Raw genomic sequence first — 21652 nt, 5'->3', positions numbered from 1 at the left:
TTGTGTTTCAGCTAAGGCAATTAGGAGTTTGACCAACTATTTTTAGTGAGAAGGTTTTAAAAGAAGCAAATCATTTGATTAAGGGACTGAGGGGACAAACAGGAAGATATAACTGTAGGACTTAAAATATATCTCTGATTTCCTCTCCTCCAGCCTCCCCCCCAAAAAAAACATTGGGGGACTATCTGCAATATGTAGGGGATTTGCTTGTTGAAGCCCCATTTAGGGTTAATGGGAGTTAACTGAATAAACCCCTACATATTGATATGAGAATTAGTCCATTAAGTACTTTTCTAAACTTATGTTCTGCTCTGCTAAATGGATTATGGATGCATCTGCTTCATTTGCACCCCTTGAAATGTTAGTCTTCAGATGAGTTGGTGTGTGTGTTTACTTGAATCTGTTAAAAAGCTCATAATAGAACATTTTTATTTAAATGTGAATAAGAAGGCCAATGTGATGGATAGTACTTGTGTTTAGATAAGGGTATTGTTTCCAGGTGCTAGAACAAATAAATACCAAAAATATGTATTTTATGGAAAAGACAGTGTAAGCATAATAAACACATGGGGTCAAACTTCTGTCCCTTAAAAGATGTTCATACTTTAGTCAGAAATTTCAGTGGATCTCTTTGTATCACTACTGCAGCGGAACTTATTCCAAATTCTGTCGTGTGTGTGTGTGTGTGGGTATGTATGGGTGTAATGGGTGTGTAAATACGTGTGTGTGTATTGCATGAGAAGGGATCAGACCTGTACATCTTTCAAACCTAGTTGGCATTATAAATTCCCATATATAAATCCCTCCCAACCTGTATCTGGGAGACTGATATGCCTTATTATGAGAGAGACAAGGTGAGTGAGGTAATATCTTGTATTTTGTTGGTGAGAGAGACAAGTGTTCGAGCCTTGTTATGGTTTGCTAGTCCTATGGACAGAACGACATAATTTATTTAGCACTATATGTAGATAACTGTCCATTGGCTGAAATTGGTGTTCAGATCCCTTAGCTAACATATGTTTGACCAGGAAATAATACTTTACACTTGTACAAGTACCTTTCATCAGAGTGCTTTACAAATGTTAATTAACCGTCACAATACCACATTGAGGTGCTGTAGCTCACTTCAATTTCCACTGAAAAGCCACCTCGTTAGTGTGGGTCTCGGCAGCTGTTTAACAGAGCATAGCAGCACTACATAACATTTTAAGATAGGAAATGTAAGCATTTCTTTCCCTTGTCCTTCCCCACTCTGTTTTCTTCTGTGTCCCTTTCTACACGCTTCATGCCTGCTCTCCAATGATTGATCCTATCTTCATGTTAAGTTTACCTAGGTTCCAAGTGCCCTTCCACATAATATGATCTGTTAGAATTGTGTGTGCAAAACTTTGAGGGGTAGAACATCCCAGCATCCCTATAAAACAAAAGGACCATCCTTCCCAATCTGGCTCTGTTTTGATGCTGCTACAGGAACACCCGGCTGTTAAGGAACACAGCCCAGACAGTGCTCATTGTAAGCTTGTGACATCCTCCTGTGTGGGGGCAGGGAGGGAAATGCAAATCCCCCTGTTTATAAATCCGTGTTTACAGCAAGGATGGCCAAAGTATGACCTCGTAGTGTTCCTAATTAATCGTGCTCTGCAATAAAAATGTTCACATCTGTAGCCTGTTGCAAAGCAGCTTTGCCACAGTGCATCTGCCAAGTATGTAATTACCTGTTTCCACTTGCTTCTTCTATAATGTCACAGTTTAATAATGGCGGGGATAGATGACTATTCCAAGTACTAAGTTGAAATAGTGAAGAATTTTGTGTCAGGAAATATGTAATAAGAATTTCAACTCACTGATTACAAAAATTAGTCTCAGTGTAATAGGTTGCCGAAGAGCCTTCCTTGGTGCTTGTTACACCTCTAGCCCAGAGTCTTTGGGGTGAAATCCTGCCCTTCTTGAATTCCCTTTGACTTCAATAGAGCCAGGAATTCACCCTCAGTCAGGATATGTCTGCACTGCAGCATGGGTTGACTGACCTTGCGTGCTAAAAACAATAGCATGGACATTGCAGCATGAGTGGGAACACAGGCTACCCACCTCGTACTGACCCCGGGGGTGAAGCGGGTTTGTACTTGTTGGCTAGCCCATGCTGTAATGTCCACACTGCTATTTTTAGTGCAATAGCGTGAGCAGAGCTAGCGCTTGTTTGCCTACCTGGGCTGGGAGTCACACTCTCAGCTACACTGTAGACCTACCCTCAATGACAACCATGCACCTTGTACAGGTCAGTACTCATTTGTTTACCTCTAATCAATCAGTGATTCCGTGTTGTCATTATACTGATTTGCAGTGTTTCTATCATAACGAATGCACATACCTAATGTTGTATGCTGCCCATGAGCCTTCAGTTTTGTAGCTCAGAGTGGCTTAAACCCGAACTGTGGCCACTTCAAAGACTCCATAGACCCCGCTGCTGAAGCTGAGGTTTTCTGGTTTCAGTGAAGATGCTGAAGTTGTCAGGATGCTGGAGTGTCCTGTTCTTTTAAATTAATTTTATATGCAAACTAATGGAAACACTTTAAAAAAATTATTTATATTTTAAAACTCTGTGTGCATTCTCCAGAAATGATTGATTATGCTCACATGTTTCTGTGGTATCAGGGCACAATCCTGCAAGATACTGTCTATCATATATGTATCAAGTATCAGGGGGTAGCCGTGTTTGTATCCACAAAAACAACAAGGAGTCCGGTGGCACCTTAAAGACTAACAGATTTATTTGGGCATAAGCTTTCGTGCGTAAAAAAAACTTATGTCCAAATAAATCTGTTAGTCTTTAAGGTGCCACCGGACTCCTTGTTATCATATACACCTCTACCCCGATATAACACGAATTCAGATATAACGCAGTAAAGCAGCGCTCGGGGGGGGGGGGTATGTGGCAGGGCTGCGCACTCCAGTGGATCAAAGCAAGTTCGATGTAACGCGGTTTCACCTATAATGCGGTAAGATTTTTTTGACTCCCGAGGACAGCGTTATATCGAGGTAGAGGTGTATGCATGTTAGTATTGAATATAGAGACAGTCCTCTTGGCATTAATGAGTGTTTTAATCATGCATCATCTTCCAGGAGCTTCTTATAAGTTTGTGTCCTTACAGAGTTTACTGATATTTCGGTACCCAACACCTTGTTTTATGCTAATCCTTTGCTATTTTAAGGTTGCTAAGTGACTTTAGTGTTATTGTTATTTATTACTTGTACTACAGTAGCAGGTAGGAGCCCCAGTCATGGGCAGGACCCTATTGTGCTAGGCAGTGTACCAACAGAGCAAAAAGATAGTCCCTGCCCCAAAGAGTGTACAATCTACATAAATTCCTCCATTGCTGCCAGTTCAGATTTTAGCAGGGGGAGTGAAGCGATCTTCATTCCACAAAATGATTGGTCCGACTTTGTACTCACAGTGTGTTAAAAGATGCAGTCCTTGTGAGTGAAACTCTCTGCATCATTGGGAGGACTGCAGAGCATTAAGGTCTGACCACCATTCTCTACCATAAAAGAATTAGATAAGAGAGGGGAAAGCCTATTATTTAGGTCATGTTGCTTCTCTGTCTCCCTGAAAACAAGCTCTGTTTCCTTAGTGACTAATCATAGTTTTCAAAATTGTTGTTGCACTCGCAAGTATTATGGCAGGATAGAAAAACCAAAGAATCATAGAAATTAGAGACAAAAAGAAAACCCTATTAAGTCATCTAGCCTGTCTTGTTCCAGAACAGGACTGCTCCCTGTAGTGTGTTCTCGAATGCATTTTGTTGTTGGCTGGTTACTCTTTAAATTAATGTTACTATTTAAATTGTGATAGTGTCCACTCTGGCAGAGCTTACTTGAAGAGAAGGTCCCTCCTTTGAAGAGCTAAAAAGACACAACCATTCTAGCATTTGATTCTCTTTCCTTTGCAGTTCACATCGTAGATAAAAAAGGACCTCAGTTCAGCAAAGCATTTAAACATATGCTTGTGTGTTTTGCTGAATAGGATGGACTTAAGCACCTACTTAAGTTTTATCATGTGTTTTAATGCTTGGCTGAAATAGGTCCTCAGTCAGCTAGTTTCATGTTGGTGTTGCCTGAATAATTCTTTTTAACTTTTAAAAGGATACTACCAAGTAGTTTAGATCCAAAATTTGGATGATAACAAATAGCCACAGAAATTGAAAAATTGTCAATTTTTTCAATTAAAATTGTAAATACTTTTGAGACCATTTGTTCTTCTGGAGAACAGTGGTTGTGTAATCGGTTATAAATATTTGCACACAGTGTTGGAAAATCAAAGGTAACAGAAAGCAGTGTTGATTTCAGGAATGAGAACCAAAGTGAAATTGACCAGTCTAGTTTCATTGCCTAACATACATGATGAACAGGTGAACTGATGTCCAAATATTCGTTCTAATAACCTTGTATTTTATTTCTGAATACATGTCTAACCTTGTTCTATTGAAATCTGTGGGAATTTTGCCATTAATTTAAATGGAAGCAAGATCAGGCTATACATTTATTTTATAATTTGATAATATCCCTTTTAAATGATTAAAGCAGTTTAATTTGATTTTCCCCTTCCCTTAACATCTTATTCCATAGACTCCTAGATCTCACCATTAATTTTTTTTTCTGGTTTTCAGACTAACTTTTTCTTCACTTTAGTTTCTGCACTTTACTGAGATAAATTTTGAGGCTTTTATGGTTAAATAAGAGTCTGAACCCCATTGATGTCCAATAGATTGTATATGTGGGGGGAAGCAGTGGAAAGTTCTTAAAGGTAACATTCTCTTGTATCACCTGGCTTTCACTATGGGTCATGGACAGAAGCAGATTCAGATCTTCATTCCTTTGGCAGAGGGAGAGAATTGGCTATCCAAACTCTTGTATTATCTAGTGCAGGGGTTCTCAAACTTTTGTACTGGTGAACCCTTTCACATAGCAAGCCTCTGAGTGTGACCCCCCACCCCATATAAATTAAAAACACTTTTTTTGTATATTTAACACCATTATAAATGCTGGATGCAAAGCGGGGTTTGGGGTGGAGGCTGACTGCTCGCGACCCCCATTAATAACCGCACGACTCCCTGAGGAGTCCTGACCCCCTGTTTGAGAACCCCTGATTTAGTGTTCCTTCTCTCCTGTTCGGCAGATCCTACCAAACTTCTAAGCCAGTTCTTATGAGGATTAGTCAGGTCCTTTTTCCTCAAGGCACAGCCTCGAGACATATAGTGAGTGCATCTCTTCACTTAACCACTGATTCCTTTTCTCTTGACAGAGTCAGAAGACATTCCCTACCGGGTAATGCATTTGGTTCCTTATTGTGTATAGAAGACCTTGAGAAAATTTTAGAAAAATGCACCCTGGGACAAATAACTACAAAGTTTGCCCCAAAGCAATATAAAAACATTTAATATACATTCTTCTTCCTAACCTAAACTAATGCTCATTTAAGAGGGGTGTTGGAAGACATGAGAGATAAAGAAGAAAATTGGGATAGTTGAGATTTTGTCTGTAGGTGGTGAGTTGACCAGTCAACTGAATGTTATTTGACTGGTGAATTGGCAGGTTTTCTAAGCCTATAATGATGTCGGTTTTGTTAGTGTTTCTCCCCCTCATGCATTTTTTCTCCCTACACTGAATTGGGCTAATTTTCATACATTTTGTGGTCTTACATAGAAACTTAACATTTTTTTAAAAGTTAGCTTTTTTTGTTTGTTCTGCATTGAATTTTTACTCTGCAAATGTGTATGGGTAGTTGAGCTGCCCCTGCAAGTGGTGCAGCTGCTTCAATAGTACTTCAGCAGCACCAGAAATAAGTAATCATTTATAGACTCTAATGCATTTGTGTGCTTTGGAGAAGACCATACTCTGCATGCATGACAGTTCTTGGAAACAGGGCATTAAAGAATGTATCTCTTTCTTTAGTCATTGTGCTCCAGCAGAAAAGGCTGATGATCTAACTCAGACGTGGGAAAACTATGGCCTGTGGGCCACATCCGGCCCGCGGGACCGTCCTGCCCAGCCCCTGAGCTCCTGGCCTGGGAGCTTAGCCCCCGGCCCACCCCCTGCTGTTCTCCTTCCCCTGCAGCCGTGCGGGCCGCACTCTGGCCCACTGCTCCCGCTGGGCAGCATGGGGAGCGCAGCTGGCTCTGGCCGGGTGTCGCGGCTGCGAGCTCCTGCTGCTGGGAAGGGGGCTGGAAGTGGGGGGGGGGGGTTGGGTAAGGGAGCGGAGGGTCCTGGGGAACATCAGGGAGGAGGGGGCAGTTGGATGGGGCGGAGGTTCTGGGGGGACGGTCAGGGGATGGGGAACAGGGAGGGTTGGGAGTGGGAGTCCCAGGGGGCCTGTCAGGGGGCGGGGATGTGGATGGGGTCAGGAGGGCAGTCGGGACAGGGTGCAGGAGGGGTTGGATAAGGGGGTGGGATCCCGGGGGGCAGTTAGGGGTAGGGGATGAGGAGCAGAGGGCGGTCGAATAGGGTGGTGGGAGTCCTGAGGGGGGGCTGTCAGGGTGTGGGGGTGTGGATAGGGGGCGAGGATCCCGAGAGGGGCGGTCAGAGGACAAGGAGCAGGGGGCTGGGAGTTCTGAGGGGGGCAGTCAGGGAGCAGGAAGTGGGAGAGGGCGGATGGGGTGAGGGCCAGGCTGTTTGGGGAGGCACAGCCTTCCCTACCCGGCCCTCCATACAGTTGCACAACCCCAATGTGGCCCTCAGGCCAAAAAGTTTGCCCACCCCTGATCGAACATCTATGTTTAATCAGGACAAGATTAACCCTAATCTAACAGGTCAGGTTTAGAGTTTTCCCTACTGCTTTTCAACTTCACATCTGCCTCACCATGAATCCTGGTCCCTGTTACAGTTTGTCTTTGTGAGACTTAACCTAAGAAGTGAAATGAAACAATTTAGTTATATCTGTATAAACTCCTCTATGGACACTCTTGCATTGGTTTAACTGAATCAGTTTTAAAACACAATATAAGTTAAACCAGTACAACTTTTCCATGTAGACAAGGCTTCAAGTAGTGTCAGCAGAGGGATTCGCCTGTCAAGGCCTTGAAACAGATAGGCCAGGGAAGTATTTCATGGTGTCCTAGGTCCCTTCAACGTCTTAGCACAGTTTTATATCTCCTCCCATGTGACTCTTCACATGCATGACTGAGACCTCAAGTTACCCTGCTTGTTGTTCAGTACACCTGCTCCAGGGATACCTTGGAATGTGAAGCCCAGCATGCAGGCTGAAGTGATCTGTCATTAAGTCTGTTGCTTCTGGTATCCCAAATGCTACAAGATTCACTAAGGGCAATGGCCTATCAAAAGTTTTACTAAGCACTGATTAGGGCCAGTCCAGGACTAAAATATACTCAAATATTTTGTTTAATTATTGTAGGGTTTTGTCCCCGCCCTCCCTCCCCCAATTGTGGCTTCCCATCTCCCCCTACCTGCAGTTTTAGCCAGTGAAAGTGTAACCATTACAGAAAGTTTCTGCTGAAGGTAATTGGGTTATGTTAGTTGTGATTCTGAGCACTGCTGCTTACTGTATATCCATATAAACATATATAAAAATATAGGATTTTTATTAGGATTCACTGTCACCAAAAAATCTTTTTTTGTCTCCTAAGTAAACGCAACTCTGCTTCTTACTATCCAAATGGCCAGACACTAATCACTGTATAAAAATACAATGGCTATAACAGTATTTTAAGGATACTGATCATTTTGGTATCTGCTTAAGAAATCTGTGCTGAACTAACACAGTGGTTAATACATCCCAGATGAGCTGTTTTGAATTGTGGATTTCTAGGGATGTAACACAACTTGAAAAACTTTGGTCCATTTGGGATTCAGAAATGCTGTGCTATTTGATGAGTTAAAGATTTAGGAATTTGTCTTGGTTGTGTGGTTCAGTTCTCTAGTCTGGAAAAGTATTTACGGAATTTCTTGATCTCCTAGTGTGTAGTACATACTTAGTTTTTTGTATGAGCGTTGCCCATAGCTGGTACTATTCAAGGGAGTCTCTTGGGTTTTGGGAATGTTTTTTGCAGGCTTCAGATACCAGTTTGCTGCTGAGGTCTGCAACAAAAATTCCACAATATCCTTGAGGTAGGAGGAGAGTGAATACATTCAAAAGGGAATTGGTTAATCTCCCATTTTATGGAAGCTTCTGAAGGACAAGTCAGCAGAGATATTATCATCTTAAATTCAGCAATAATAAGGATACATTGGTATTTGGGAATGCTTTCATTAATCTGATAGTTTCAGGTACACTGCGCGCAGACTGGACTGTTGCTAAGAAAACCATACAGGGGATGATCTGAATGCTTGAATAAATTGCAAAGTGTTTCATACCAGAAAATTTTTTAGGGGCACAACGAAGTGACTTTAAAGCAATTCATATTCAGATCTTAAAAAAAAACAAACAAAAAAAACCACCAAATCTTCCGTTCCCAGAAATTCCACTTTTCTCATACACCCTTTTCAAAATGGTTTGCCATGGTGTTGTTGAGTGTTTGTTTCTTTTGTTTTGTTTTTGATACCTCAATTAGTTCCAATTAACTTTATTCAACTCTATTATCCATTTTTCAATTAAATGGATGGATACATTTTCCGTTCTATTCCTTGTAATGTTATTACCCACAATAACATCTTCCAAACTAAAGGAATTCCAGTAGAACCTCACTTTTGGTTTACATTGGCTCCAGCCTTCAAGCTCAGATGTTCATTTTTCTAGTCTGCTGCTTTGATCTCGTCACCCCTTCTCTTTGCATCTTTCCACTGACTCCCCATCTTTATCGCATCAAACATAAGCTTCACAGAAAATTCCCCAGCCTACCTAACACTTCTCATTCCCCATTGAGCTGTCAGTGCTCCAGCCAGCTCAGATGCCAGCTTGTTAAATTGCTTAACAGGCACCTTTGTGTTTTCTCCCATGTTCCCCTCACACTTGGAAGGTGCTTCTTGTAAATGTCTGCGAAGCTACGTCACTTTCTTCCTTCACATCCCTCCTTAAAACTCTCCTTTGTCATGACACCTACAAAAAACTTGACAACGGTTAGGCTGTTGGTGTGCTGAGACCACTGCCGATCATGCTGACCAATATTGCCTCATTGTTTCCTTGTACTCCCTCATCTGTCTGTATTCATTTCTAGTTTCATGTAATTGGATTGTAAGCTCCTTAGGGTAGGAACCATCTTTTTGTTCTGTGTTAGTACAGCGCCTAGCACAAAGGGGTCCTGGTTCATGGCTGGCCTTCCTCGGATTACAATAATATTAATAAATAATAATGCTCTTTAGATGAAGGATAACTACAGTCCATAAACAAAGTTGGTTTGTAATCATAGCGCGTATGTTTGTGTTTGATTTGTTTTTGTGTAGGACCAAGTGTATGCTAAGAGATGCATTGGTTTGTTTAATATAGTGGTAGAACTTTAGATCTAAAAAAAATCTAATGTGGAATAAAGTGTACATTTCTTCTACAAAATACATTTTTAAATTTAGGGTCTTAATGACTTACTCTCTGAGAGATGTTACGTTGTTACTTAACAGAAAGATAAACAGAGTCGATCAGCTCCCTGAACTGGCATAGCATAAGTCGTATTCCATATAATACTATTCTGTTTCTCTTACTTGACTGTTTTTCCTAACAGTGATATTGCAACAGAGAATCACAAGAATGTAAAACTTCTCTGCTCTTGGGTGATCCCGTAGGTAAAAAGATTTGGGCACTGTTTTTTTTCCCCTAGAAAATGCAAATGTTTGTTCATAGTTTTCCTCCTTCTGCCCACTCTTGACTGTACCTATCTTAGTTACTCTTCTGCAATACAGTAAACAGCATTTCTAGAATCTTTCCTGTACAGTGATAAATCTGATATATATATATATATATATATATATAAATCTTTCCTGTACAGTGATAAACTTCTCTTTTTTGCTAATTAAAAAAAAAAATATATATATATATATATATATAATATAAAAAATAAAAGAGGTGTTTGAGCTCAACATATGATAAAGAACTACAGGCACAGATTACACTAGATATCCTAAACCTTTCTGTGCTGGTCAGTAAGACCCAATCATGACTTATTAGACCACGTTTAGTATTTGCATGTCTCAGATAGTTTTTTGAATACTTTAAATTTTTTATGAAGCCTGATATATCCTCATTATACCTTTTTTGTTTGTTTATTTCATGGTATTCTTAGTAGATATACAGAGAGCAGGTAGCACATATGACAGGTTAATACTTTATATCCCTGGTGTGAAAAGGAAGAAAGTGAAGTGGACACAATTATATTAAATTATCCTGGTACAGGAAAGCCTTATCATATCTGTGAAATAACTGAGATTTATAGCAAACATAATAGGAATCAACATTTTATTTATTTATTGAAAATTGAACTTGGCACTTTTAACTTGTAATAATAATTGTGAGTCTAAACCAGTCTCAGTAGTGTCTGAAAGTTATTGCTGCATATTGTTTGTTACGTGGTCATTGTGGGGTGAATTAGAATTTTCTACACAGTTCATAGTGGAGAGGTATCCACATTACACCACCACCACTGCATCTAGGATCAATTGACATCCTAGCTGTTAGTTTTGGCTGAGAGGCCAAGATTTAAATGGGCAAGTAGGCAAAACTAATTTCTAACCCTTAGAATAAGAGAGAAGGGGACACACACACACCGTATATATCTAATGCATACTTTGGAATTGGACATGAAAAATCAAGTGACATGCAGTATTTTGTCACACATTAAAATCTTTTATAGATGTTTGTGTTAGGAGACTTTTATATCTGAAAGTGTATCCAAGAAGTTTATGCTTCAGGACATGATAGCATTTCCTTTATCGGCTAGTTTAAACATTGTTTGACTCAGGGTGAAGTAATGGGGTCTGTTTAAGCTCTTATGGTTGATAGCCCTCAGGTCCTGATTTCTTCAGTTCTTGTGGCTTTTGAGATGTCTTGGTTATGCTTTGGAAGGAGTGATTTATCAGCAGTGTTTCTCAAGACCTTGCTTTAAATACAGCACTAACGTTTGTTTTGGTGACATCAACACATATTTGTAATAGTGCTATCAACACAGGTACTGTACACATATTAATGTCAGAATCTGGGTTGCTTAAACATACTTTGACTCATTGTTATTGCTCCATTGTTACCAGAAATGAATTCTTGTAGGCATCTCTTAAGGATATATTGTAAGCAATAGAGTTGGCCCTCTAGGAAATGAATTCCCAGATGTTTCAGAGGATGGTTTAGGCTTTTTATGCTTAAGGTGTTTAGAAGGGAGCTGGCTATTATGTCTGAACATCTTTTTCCAATAAGGATTAATTATTTCTTTTTGGAAGATGCAAGGATGTGAAAATCCTCCCGTTTATCTTTATTTGCCACTCTTTGCTACTAATCCTCTTCATGGAAGGATGAAAATTGAGATGATAATGGCAAGGACAGTCTGTTTTTAAAGTTCTTCAGCCCTTTTGGAGATTATCTTCTAAGATTCTCAAGAAGTAAAAAGGTTTGCCTTGTGTCTTCGTGAATAAATCCTACTTTGTAGTTCTGATGTTATGGAACTGACATAGGCCACATGAGAGGACCACTAATTTATTGAGAGTATATCTACAAATCCTGCAAGACACTTCCTGCATCAATGGAAGGGGTTTTTCCATCACTATAGTAAATTCATCCTCTTAAAAGATGGTAGTTTGGCCGACAGAAGAATCCTTCCGTTGACCTAGCTGCATCCACAGCGGGGGTTAGGTCGATCTAATTACATTGTGCAAGATGCAAAATTTTTTACAGCCCTGAGCAGTGCAACTATGTTGACCTAAGTTTTAGGTGTAGACCAGGTCTAAGTCAGATGTGTATGAAAAATGTAAACAGTCAAAGGACATTCAAATATTACTGTTTTCACTTTATATAACAGTGAGATTTGTAGAAACGTGTTCCTTTGTTGTAAAGATTATGTCTAAATCTGAAGGAGATTCTGATTAGTAAAAATCCTTCAGATCTTTGAGTTACAGATTACATTTATGAAATATTTCCCCATGTATCTGGTAGCTATTAAATGCACAATTCATACATATATTCCTTTGACATGATGCTGCTGGGAGAAAAAAAGTTCTCCTTTGCCTGGATGCATTTCTCATGATTAGCATGGTCTTAATACACTGCTAGAAAATTCATTTTTCATATTATTGGCATTCCTAGGCTTAATCACAAATGCAGGTTTTTGAAACTGGTTCCATTTGGAGTAAGATTTAGTGTAAATCTGACCACATAATCTGCCATCTCCCAGCAAGCTACCAGCTAGTGCTCCATAAACCACATGTGATTCATGGACCACAGTTTGAGAACTGCTAGGTTAAACTGAAACCATTTTTTCTGGGTGACTTCTTTGGAAAATGCAGTGAATTTTGAAGTAATTGTTCTTTCTTTGATTTGAGATAACATGTCAGAAATTTAGTGAGAACTCATAAGGGAGGTTGATCAGGAGAGTAGGCACAGTTCCATTAGAAGTCAGCTCAAACTGAAAATGCTCCGACTTCTGGGTCACACCAAGTATGCTCAGAAGTTTGAAACCTATATAGCCAGGTCACGTCCATGGAGACATTACATTATCACAATTGGAGAATCAATACTTCTATACTTGTCTTTGCATACACAAAAGCTCCCCAGTGGGATATAAAATTTAAAAACATTACACCATCAGAGCAAAGGCTTATTTGGTTGATAAATGATACTGTAGTTGCTTGTGGAAGAAGTAACCTTATGAAATCAGTCTTTTCAGAGGCATTGCATTATAGGTTGTATGTATACCAGTATATTGGTCCAAGCAGGCAGAATTACCTGGAAAGGGTATACCTCAAACAGATGATTATTATTTTATTTTATTATTTTATTTTGGTACCTTTTCATTTTCTTTCTTTCTGGTTAAGGTTTTTTTTTTTTTTTTTTTTTTTTTTGTTCAAACTTTTTTACAGCTAGGTTTACAGACCATTTTGTTGACATTTCAAATGTTGTAATTGCTGCTGTAATGAATTCAAACAAGGCAGAGCAATTTCCACAGTCATTGGTTTAATTTATTGGAGAGTGATCCACTTACAAACACTGGAAAGAAATCTCTTCAGTCATGGAATATTAAACTTGTCTTATTATGCTAATTTAAGCCCCGTTTAGTGTTGTTCACTTGTTAAGTACCATATGTGTAAAATTGTTTGCCAGGCCACTTCAAGTATCCAAACTCAAAACTGATCTAGTGTTGAGCAAGAATTTTATAGAAGATGTGGTATTGGTTTATATTCCTCAATTTGTGTTGAAGTGATATAAAAATTTCATTGCTATTGAGTGTTCTGATATTTTTCCTTATATTCTAATCTTAATGAAGTACACCTCTACCCTGATATAACGTAACCCGATATAACACGAATTTGGATATTATGCGGTAAAGCAGCGCTGGGGTCTGCGCACTCTGGCGGATCAAAGCAAGTTCTATATATAGGTTTCACCTATAACGCAGTAAGATTTTTTGGCTCCTGAGGACAGCATTATATCGGGGTAGAGGTGTATATTGTTTTACAAACTGATCTTTTAAAAATAATAAGTCTCTCGTGTTTGAAATGAAATCTCTTAAAAAAATCACAATAAAAAATATTGTGAACAACCTCCTGAGTTTAAGGATATGATAATCATATTGTTGACTTTTTAATTTTTCTGTGGATTGAGTTTTCATTTTGAGGATCATAGTTAAATCTTACTGAATAACTTCAGAATTAGGTCTGTGTTTGTAGCTGCCTTAGGCTAGGTCTTTTTATTTTGAGATTTGCATGTCAAGCAGTGGGAATTTGTTAATTACCATAACAAAACACTACTGCCTTAATGTTTGTGTTAGAATCCTACATTTGAGTTAGTCCTTCTACAGAGCACCCTCAATTTCAACTGAAGTCTTTTTTGGACACCCAAAATCAGAGACTGCTTCTGAAAATGTTGGCCTTAACTTCTAGACCTCAGTTTTCTCTTCTATAAATTGTGGACAATATCTCAAAGATAGTTGGATTATAGTTTGTAACATTTGAGATCCTTTGATGAAAGGCGCCAAAGAAGTGTGAAGTCTTTTTATTTCAGATGCTACTGTAGTGGTACCAGTTCACAGCTGGCAGTGGAGTATTTGTACTTTTACCTATTTAATACTTCTGCCCTTATGCCCTCACAGGGAGAACAAGGCCAGCATTATTTACATTGATAATTAGTTATTAAATAATGTCTATAAGGCATTTTGAAGAAGTAAAGTGCTATACAAGTTGCAATTACTGTCAGACAAAGATGGGGTTTGGTACCCTGCCATTTGTTTTTTGCTTGCTTCCTCTCACTAACCATCCAGCTTAGCAAACAGTCTGTTCCTCTCTGTGTGGCATTCCCTTCATTGGGAGGGTCTTCTTGTTGCTCATTAAGGTGGGGCAGACATCCTTATTTTCCAAATTTCCCAATAATCTTTGCACCAACTGTAGCAGTATTCCAAAGCAGATGCTAGCACAAAGGATTATGGTTATGTTTTGAGCACTAAATGTGCCTTTTGTTCATCTGTGTTTACAAACAAGGATTCTATTTTGGATGACTGTCCAGACTGTTACAAACCCCTGAGGGATTTGGGACTTACCTGTTTGTAACAGATCATTAGTACAGTTTTAGTTCCCCCTTCCTCATTGCCTGCTTAGCTTATACCAAAGGCCCTTCCTGGGGGATTGTTCAAAGCACAGAGCTTTCTTGTCTACTGTATCCCATCAGTGAAGGCAGGTGACTCAAGGCATACAATATCTGCTGATAGGTCCCGTTAGCAAATTCTTTTCTCATTACTACTGTCTGAAGATCATTTTGGTAAAAACTACTTCAAGTACAGTTCTCCTCTAAAAATTTCTGTGTGAAAATAGCACCACCTTACATAAGAAAATGCTTGGGTCATATTAGCTCACATTAAGTGACAAAAGTCAGTTGCTGCATTTTACTTCTGTTATCATTGCACAGTTAGCCCCGTGAGGAGATTGTGAACTGGTTTTTTTTTCCTTCTTTCCTGCATGCCAAGAGAATTGCTTACTAAATTCCACAGTGAGATGGCACATGTGTCAATGACAACAGCAACTTTAGTATTGATGATGATGAGCAAGAAGAAAAGAACACTCAGCTTGACTCTCAGATCACAGGCTGAGTTTGCAGGACTGGCACTTAAGTAAAAACATCATTTCCCTTGTAAATGGAGCATGTTTAATTTGAAGTTGTTTAGAGGTAATCAGTATGGAACACTTTGATGTAATTTTTACAGTCCCTTTTTCAGAGCAGAACTACACTTTCAATTATTTAACTACCTTCTTATAAAATTAATAGATTATACCCTGACTTTCATCTCATGCAGCGTAGAGCAAAACGTATTCCTTTAACAATACTTAGCCTCTGCAGTCCTCTGTACCTAACTGCCTATTATTTAAAAGCAATAATTTCTAAGAACACAGGTTATGTGTAGTTCCAGTTTGTCCACTGAATGATGTAATGTGTGTTAAATCAAATAAAATTTATAAGGCAGTTATTTGCATACCGAATAGTAAAAGAATGTAAGAGTTCCAGAGAAGTGAGTGGCTGTTAGGATACACATTATCTTTAGTAATTTCATTTTGGCTTATTTTTAACAAACTTTTTTTGAATTATTTTATAATCTATAAAAAGGGAAATAAGGACAACCCAGGGAATTACAGACCGGTCAGCTTAACTTCTGTACCCAGAAAAATAATGGAGCAAATAATGAAGAAATCAGTTTGCAAACATCTAGAAGGTAATAAAGTAATAAGTAACAGTCAGAATAGATTTGTCAAAAACAAATCATGTCAAACAGCCTGATAGCTTTTTTTGACAGGGTAACAAGCCTTGTGGATAGTGGGGAAATGGTAGATGTGGTGTATCTTGATTTTAGTAAAGCTTTTGATACTGTTCTGCATGAACTTTTCATAAACATATTAGGGAAATGCTGCCTAGATAGAGCTACTAGAAGGTGGGTGCAAAACTGGTTGGAAAACCGTTCCCAGAGAGTAGTTATCAGTGGATCACAGTCATGCTGGAAGGGCATAATGAGTGGGGTCCCGCAGGGATCAGTTTTAGGTCCGGTTCTGTTCAATATCTTCATCAGTGATTTAGATAATGGCATGCAGAGTACACTTATAAAATTTGTGGACAATTGCTTTGGAGGATAGGATTATTATTCAAAATGATCTGGACAATCTGGAGAAATGATCTGAAGTAAATAGGATGAAATTCAACAAGGACAAATGCAAAGTACTCCATTTAGGAAGGAACAATCAGTTGCACACATACAAAGTGGGAAATGACTGCCTAGGAAGGAGTACTGTGAGAAGGGACCTAGAGGTCATAGTGGACCACAAGCTAAATTTGAGTCAACAGTGTAACGCTGTTGCAAAAAAACTAAACATCATTCTAGGATGTATTAGCAGGAGTAGTTGTAAGCAAGACATGACACTCTGCTCCACACTGATTAGGCCTCAACTGGAGTATTGTGTCCAGTTCTGGGCACCACATTTCAGGAAGGATGTGGACAAATTGGAGAGTCCAAAGAAGAGCAACAAAAATGATTAAAGGTCTAGAAAACATGACCTCTGAGGGAACATTGAAAAAATTGGGTTTGTTTAGTCTGGAAAAGAGAAGAGAGAAGAGTGAGAGGGGACATGATAACAGTTTTCAAGTATGTAAAAGGTTGTTACAAGGAGGAGGAAGAAAAAATGTTTTTCTTAACCTCTGATGATAGGACAAGCGGCATGGGCTTAAATTGCAGCAAGGGAGGTTTAGGTTGGACATTAAGAAAAACTTCTTAACTGTCAGGGTGGCTAAGCACTGGAATACATTGCCTAGGGAGGTTGTGGAATCTCCATCATTGGAGATTTTTAAGAGCAGGTTAGACAAAACCTGTCTAGATAGGTGTCTGGACTAGATGACCTCTTGAGGTCCCTTCCAGTTCTATGATTCTATGAATATGAACGTAATAGTAAAACAGTTATGATTTTATGCAATTATTTTTTTAAACAATTAAATTGGTCACATTGGTTTTACCTTACAAGGAATGTGTGCGTAGAAACTACCATTCAATTCTGCACACGATTAATGCTGGATAAGTACCTGTCACCTAGAGTTGGTATAGTCTTGATGCGGTCTCATAAAATAAAACATTTTGTGCAGATAATTAATATATAGCTATATATAGTTGTAAAACTACACACCTCCCGTTGCTTTTATATTTGAGTTGAAATTTACTTACTTTTAAGATTCAGTTGTACTTTAACTAGTGTTTTTTTTTCAATATCTTTTAGTTTTGAAAGATTTATTATGACTATTACTGAATGTTATTTTATCTCTCTAAAGCTATTCAACACATTTTGTTTTCACACTAGATTGTGTCCTTATGCTGTCTGACTAGAATGACTCACTCTGGGAATGTTTGGTTATTTTTGTCCCATATTTTAACATACGTTCTGATGGGTTAACTTCCTGTTACCACTCTCCACTGCTAGGAAGCCTAAAATGTAGCAGCTATCATCCATTTCAGTGTATGACTCATAATTCAACAACTGATTTTGCTCTACTGAACTTAGATAACCTGCTCCACTGGGCTCTCACTCAGCTGGATTTCCAACTTTTGCCCATATAGCAATAATCCTCAGGAGACCTGATGGAGTTATAGGCCATCATACTGGCTCGAGATTTTTTTTTTTTTTAATGTTAATTTCTTAGGCCTGGTCTTCACTAGGAAGTTATGTTGAAATTAGCAGTGTTAAATCGAATTAACCCTGCACCCGTCCACACAACAAAGCTATTTAGTTCGACAGAGAGGTCTCTTAAATTCGATTTCTGTACTCCCCCCCAACGAGGGGAGTAGCGCTAAATTCGACATGGCCATGTCGAATTAGGGTGGGTGTGGATGGAAATCGACGCTAATAGCTCCGGGAGCTATCCCACAGTGCACCACTCTATTGACACTCTGGACAACAGTCCAAGCTCGGATGCTCTGACCAGCAACACAGGAAAAGCCCCGGGAAAATTTGAATTCCTTTTCCTGTCTGGGCAGTTTGAATCTCATTTCCTGTTTGGACATTGTGGCGAGCTCAGCAGCACTGGCAATGATGCAGAGTTCTCCAGCAGAGATGACCATGCAATCTCAGAATAGAAAGAGGGCCCCAGCATGTACTGATCGGGAAGTCTTGGATCTGATCACTGTGTGGGGCGATGAGTCCGTGCTTTCGGAGCTGCGATTGAAAAGACGGAATGCAAAGATCTACGAAAAGATCTCAAAAGCCATGACAGAGAGAAGGTACAGCTGGGATGCAACGCAGTGCCGCGTGAAAATCAAGGAGCTGAGACAAGCGTACCAGAAGACCAAAGAGTCAAACGGACGCTCCAGATCCCAGCCCCAGACATGCCGTTTCTACGAGGCACTGCATTCCATTCTAGGTGCGGCCGCCACCACTACCCCACCACTGACCGTGGACTCTGAGGATGGGATATTGTTGACGGCCGCTTCCTCGGAGATGTTAGCAGGTGGGGAAGATGAGGAGGAGGACGAGGCAGTCGACAGCGCTTACAACGCTGATTTCCCAGACATCCAGGATCTCTTCATCACCCTCACAGAGATCCCCTACCAACCGTCCCCAGGCGTTAACCCAGACCCTGAATCAGGGGAAGGATCAGTCGGTAAGTGTTTTAAACATGTAAACATTTATTTTGAACAGAACAGGAATATTAACAATGGGTTTTTCATGATTAGTTTGCCTTAGGCGCTCTACTTTTTAGTCCTTGCCAGTGCAGCTACTGGAAAAGAAGGTCTATATCTCCGGGGATAGAGCTGAAATCCTCATGGGACATATCCACGAAGCTCTCCTGGAGGTAATTGGAAAGCCTTTGCATGAGGTTCCTGGGGAGAGCGGCCTTATTGTGTCCTTCGTGGTAGGAAACTTTTCCTCGCCAGGCTATCATCAAGTACTCTGGGATCATTGCCTTGCAGAGCATGGCGGCATACGGCCCAGGTTTTTGCTGGCTTTCGGGCAGCATGCGTTCTTTCTTGGTCTCAGAAATTCTCAGCAGAGTGATGTCGCTCATGGTGACCTGCTTAGAATTAGGGGAATGTTACTACTGGGACTGCTTGCCTGTTCCTTTACAGAACTGTCACTGGTGGTTTACAGCCATGCAGTGGAGGTGGGAGAGGGGCAGCATACAGGGATCTTTCCCGGGGACAGCCGCGAGGGGGTGGGACGGGGCAGAGTTCATGCTTGCCGGATTGCTGGCAGCAGGAACTGGCCAACGATAGGAGCATTGCTTTGAACGTGAAAGGAGAGCACTGCTATAATTTAAGATTTAAGCAGCCAAAAGTCTACGGCTTACCATGTCAGCCTGCTACCCGAATTCCGCTGTTCTGCCCTGCTTGTCTGATCTCCACTGCAAGACCCCAGGCACTGAATGCGAAGGCTGAAAATTCGACCTTGTCCTGAGTGCGCATGTGATAGGTGCTGTGCATGGTCTTGTTCACAGAGAAAGACTATGTTCATTGTTCACAAAAAATTATCTTTGTGAGGAATTCACTCCCTTTTTCCCATCCCACAGCTGCGAATGTCTCCCGACCTACCCTGGCATCCCCCTCGCAGAGGCTGGCGCAGATTAGGCGGAGAAAGAAAAGGACACGGGACGACATGTTCTCAGAACTTATGGGCTGCTCCCGAGCTGATGCAGCCCAGCAGACCCAGTGGAGGGAGAACATGTCGCAATACCAGCGAGCACTCAACGAACGGGAGGAGAGGTGGCGGCAGGAAGACCAGCAGGCGACTCAAACGCTGCTTGGACTAATGAGGGAGCAAACGGACACGCTCCGGCGCCTTGTGGATGTTCTGCAGGACTGGAGGCAAGAGGACAGAACCCCGCTGCAGTTTATCTCTAACCGCCCTCCCCACTACAGTCTGCCTCCCAGTTTCAACACTTTACTGCGAAATCCGTAATAAAGAAAATGGTGTTCATTAACAAAGTTCCATTTCTTTTATTTTTAAATGTGTGTTGGAAGGGGGGGGGACGGCGTGAACGGGGTACGTAGCTGGAGAGGACAGTCAACAATAAGTGGGTAAAGAAATGGGGGCAGGTTCAGCTTCTCTTTAAACAAACTTAATAGTCACAGGTTACCCTGCTTGCTGAGGAACCTAGCTTTCAAAACCTCCCAGATGCACAGTGCGTCCCGCTGGGCTCTTCTAATCGAACAGCTGTCTGGCTGGGCGTAATCAGCAGCCAGGCTATTCGCCTCAACCTCCCACCCCGCCATAAAGGTCTCCCCCTTGCTGTCACAGAGATTGTGAAGCACACAGCAAACTGCAATAACAATGGGGATATTGGTTTCGCTGAGATCAGAGCGAGTCAGTAAGCTTCTCCATCTCCCCTTGAGACGTCCAAAAGCACACTCCACCACCATTCTGCACTTGCTCAGACGGTAGTTGAAGAGTTCTTTTTCAGTGTCCAGGGCGCCTGTATAGGGCTTCATGAGCCAGGGCATTAGCGGGTAGGCTGGGTCCCCGAGGATCACTATAGACATCTCCATATCCCCAACAGTTATTTTCTGGTCCGGAAAGTAAATACCTTCCTGTAGCCGTCTAAACAGACCAATGTTCCTGAAAACACGAGCATCATGAACCTTGCCCGGCCATCCTACTTTAATGTTTGTAAAACGTCCCCTATGGTCCACCAGTGCTTGCAGCACCATTGAAAAGTAGCCCTTTCGGTTAATGTACTGGCTGGCCTGGTGGTCCGGTCCCAGGATAGGAATGTGAGTTCCATCTATAGCCCCACCGCAGTTTGGGAATCCCATCGCAGCGAAGCCATCTATGATGACCTGGATGTTTCCAAGGGTCACTACCTTTGACAGCTCAACGATTGCGTTGGCTACTTGCATCACAGCAACCCCCATGGTAGATTTGCCGACGCCAAATTGATTCGCGACTGACCGGTAGCTGTCTGGCATTGCAGGCTTCCAGGGGCTATGGCCACTCGCTTCTGGACAGTCAGGGCTGCTCGCATTCGGGTGTTCTTGTGCTTCAGGGCAGGGGACAGCAACTCACAAAGTTCCAGGAAAGTTCCCTTCCGCATACGAAAGTTTTGCAGCCACTGGGATTCATCCCAGACCTGCAGCACTATGCGGTCCCACCAGTCCGTGCTTGTTTCCCGGGCCCAGAATCGCCGTTCCACAGCATCAACATGACCCATTGCCACTATGATGTTCACGGCGCGGGGTCCCGTGCTTTGTGAGAGGTCTGTGCCACTCTCAAACTTCATGTCCTCACCGCGCTGCCGTAGCCTCCTTGCCCGATTTCTCAGCATCTGCCTCTGGAAAAGGTGGATGATAAGGTGCGAGGTGTTGACAACAGCCATAACTGCAGCGATGGTCGCAACGGGCTCCATGGTCGCAGTGCTGTGGCGTGCGCGCTGTCACTCACCAGAAAAGTGCGCGAACTGATTGCCCGCCAGCGCTTTCAGGGAGGGAGGGCAGGAGTGACTGTTGGATGACGACAGTTACCCATAACCACCCTCGACACATTTTTTTCCCCAGCATGCATT

The 21652-nt window shown here is 41.2% G+C and overlaps 1 protein-coding gene across 1 annotated transcript in view; it reads right to left on the bottom strand.

Annotated features, from left to right (window-relative positions):
• The window catches only part of FILIP1L (filamin A interacting protein 1 like), a 102466-nt gene that overhangs the window by 47102 nt on the left and 33712 nt on the right, over window positions 1-21652 (bottom strand). The gene's annotated exons all lie outside the window — the stretch shown is intronic.

This window comes from Trachemys scripta, chromosome 1, assembly GCF_013100865.1.
Source record: "Trachemys scripta elegans isolate TJP31775 chromosome 1, CAS_Tse_1.0, whole genome shotgun sequence".
Lineage (NCBI taxonomy): Eukaryota > Metazoa > Chordata > Testudines > Emydidae > Trachemys > Trachemys scripta.
The sequence above is the reverse complement of the archived record's forward strand: the minus strand, read 5'-3'. Positions and strand labels throughout refer to the sequence as shown.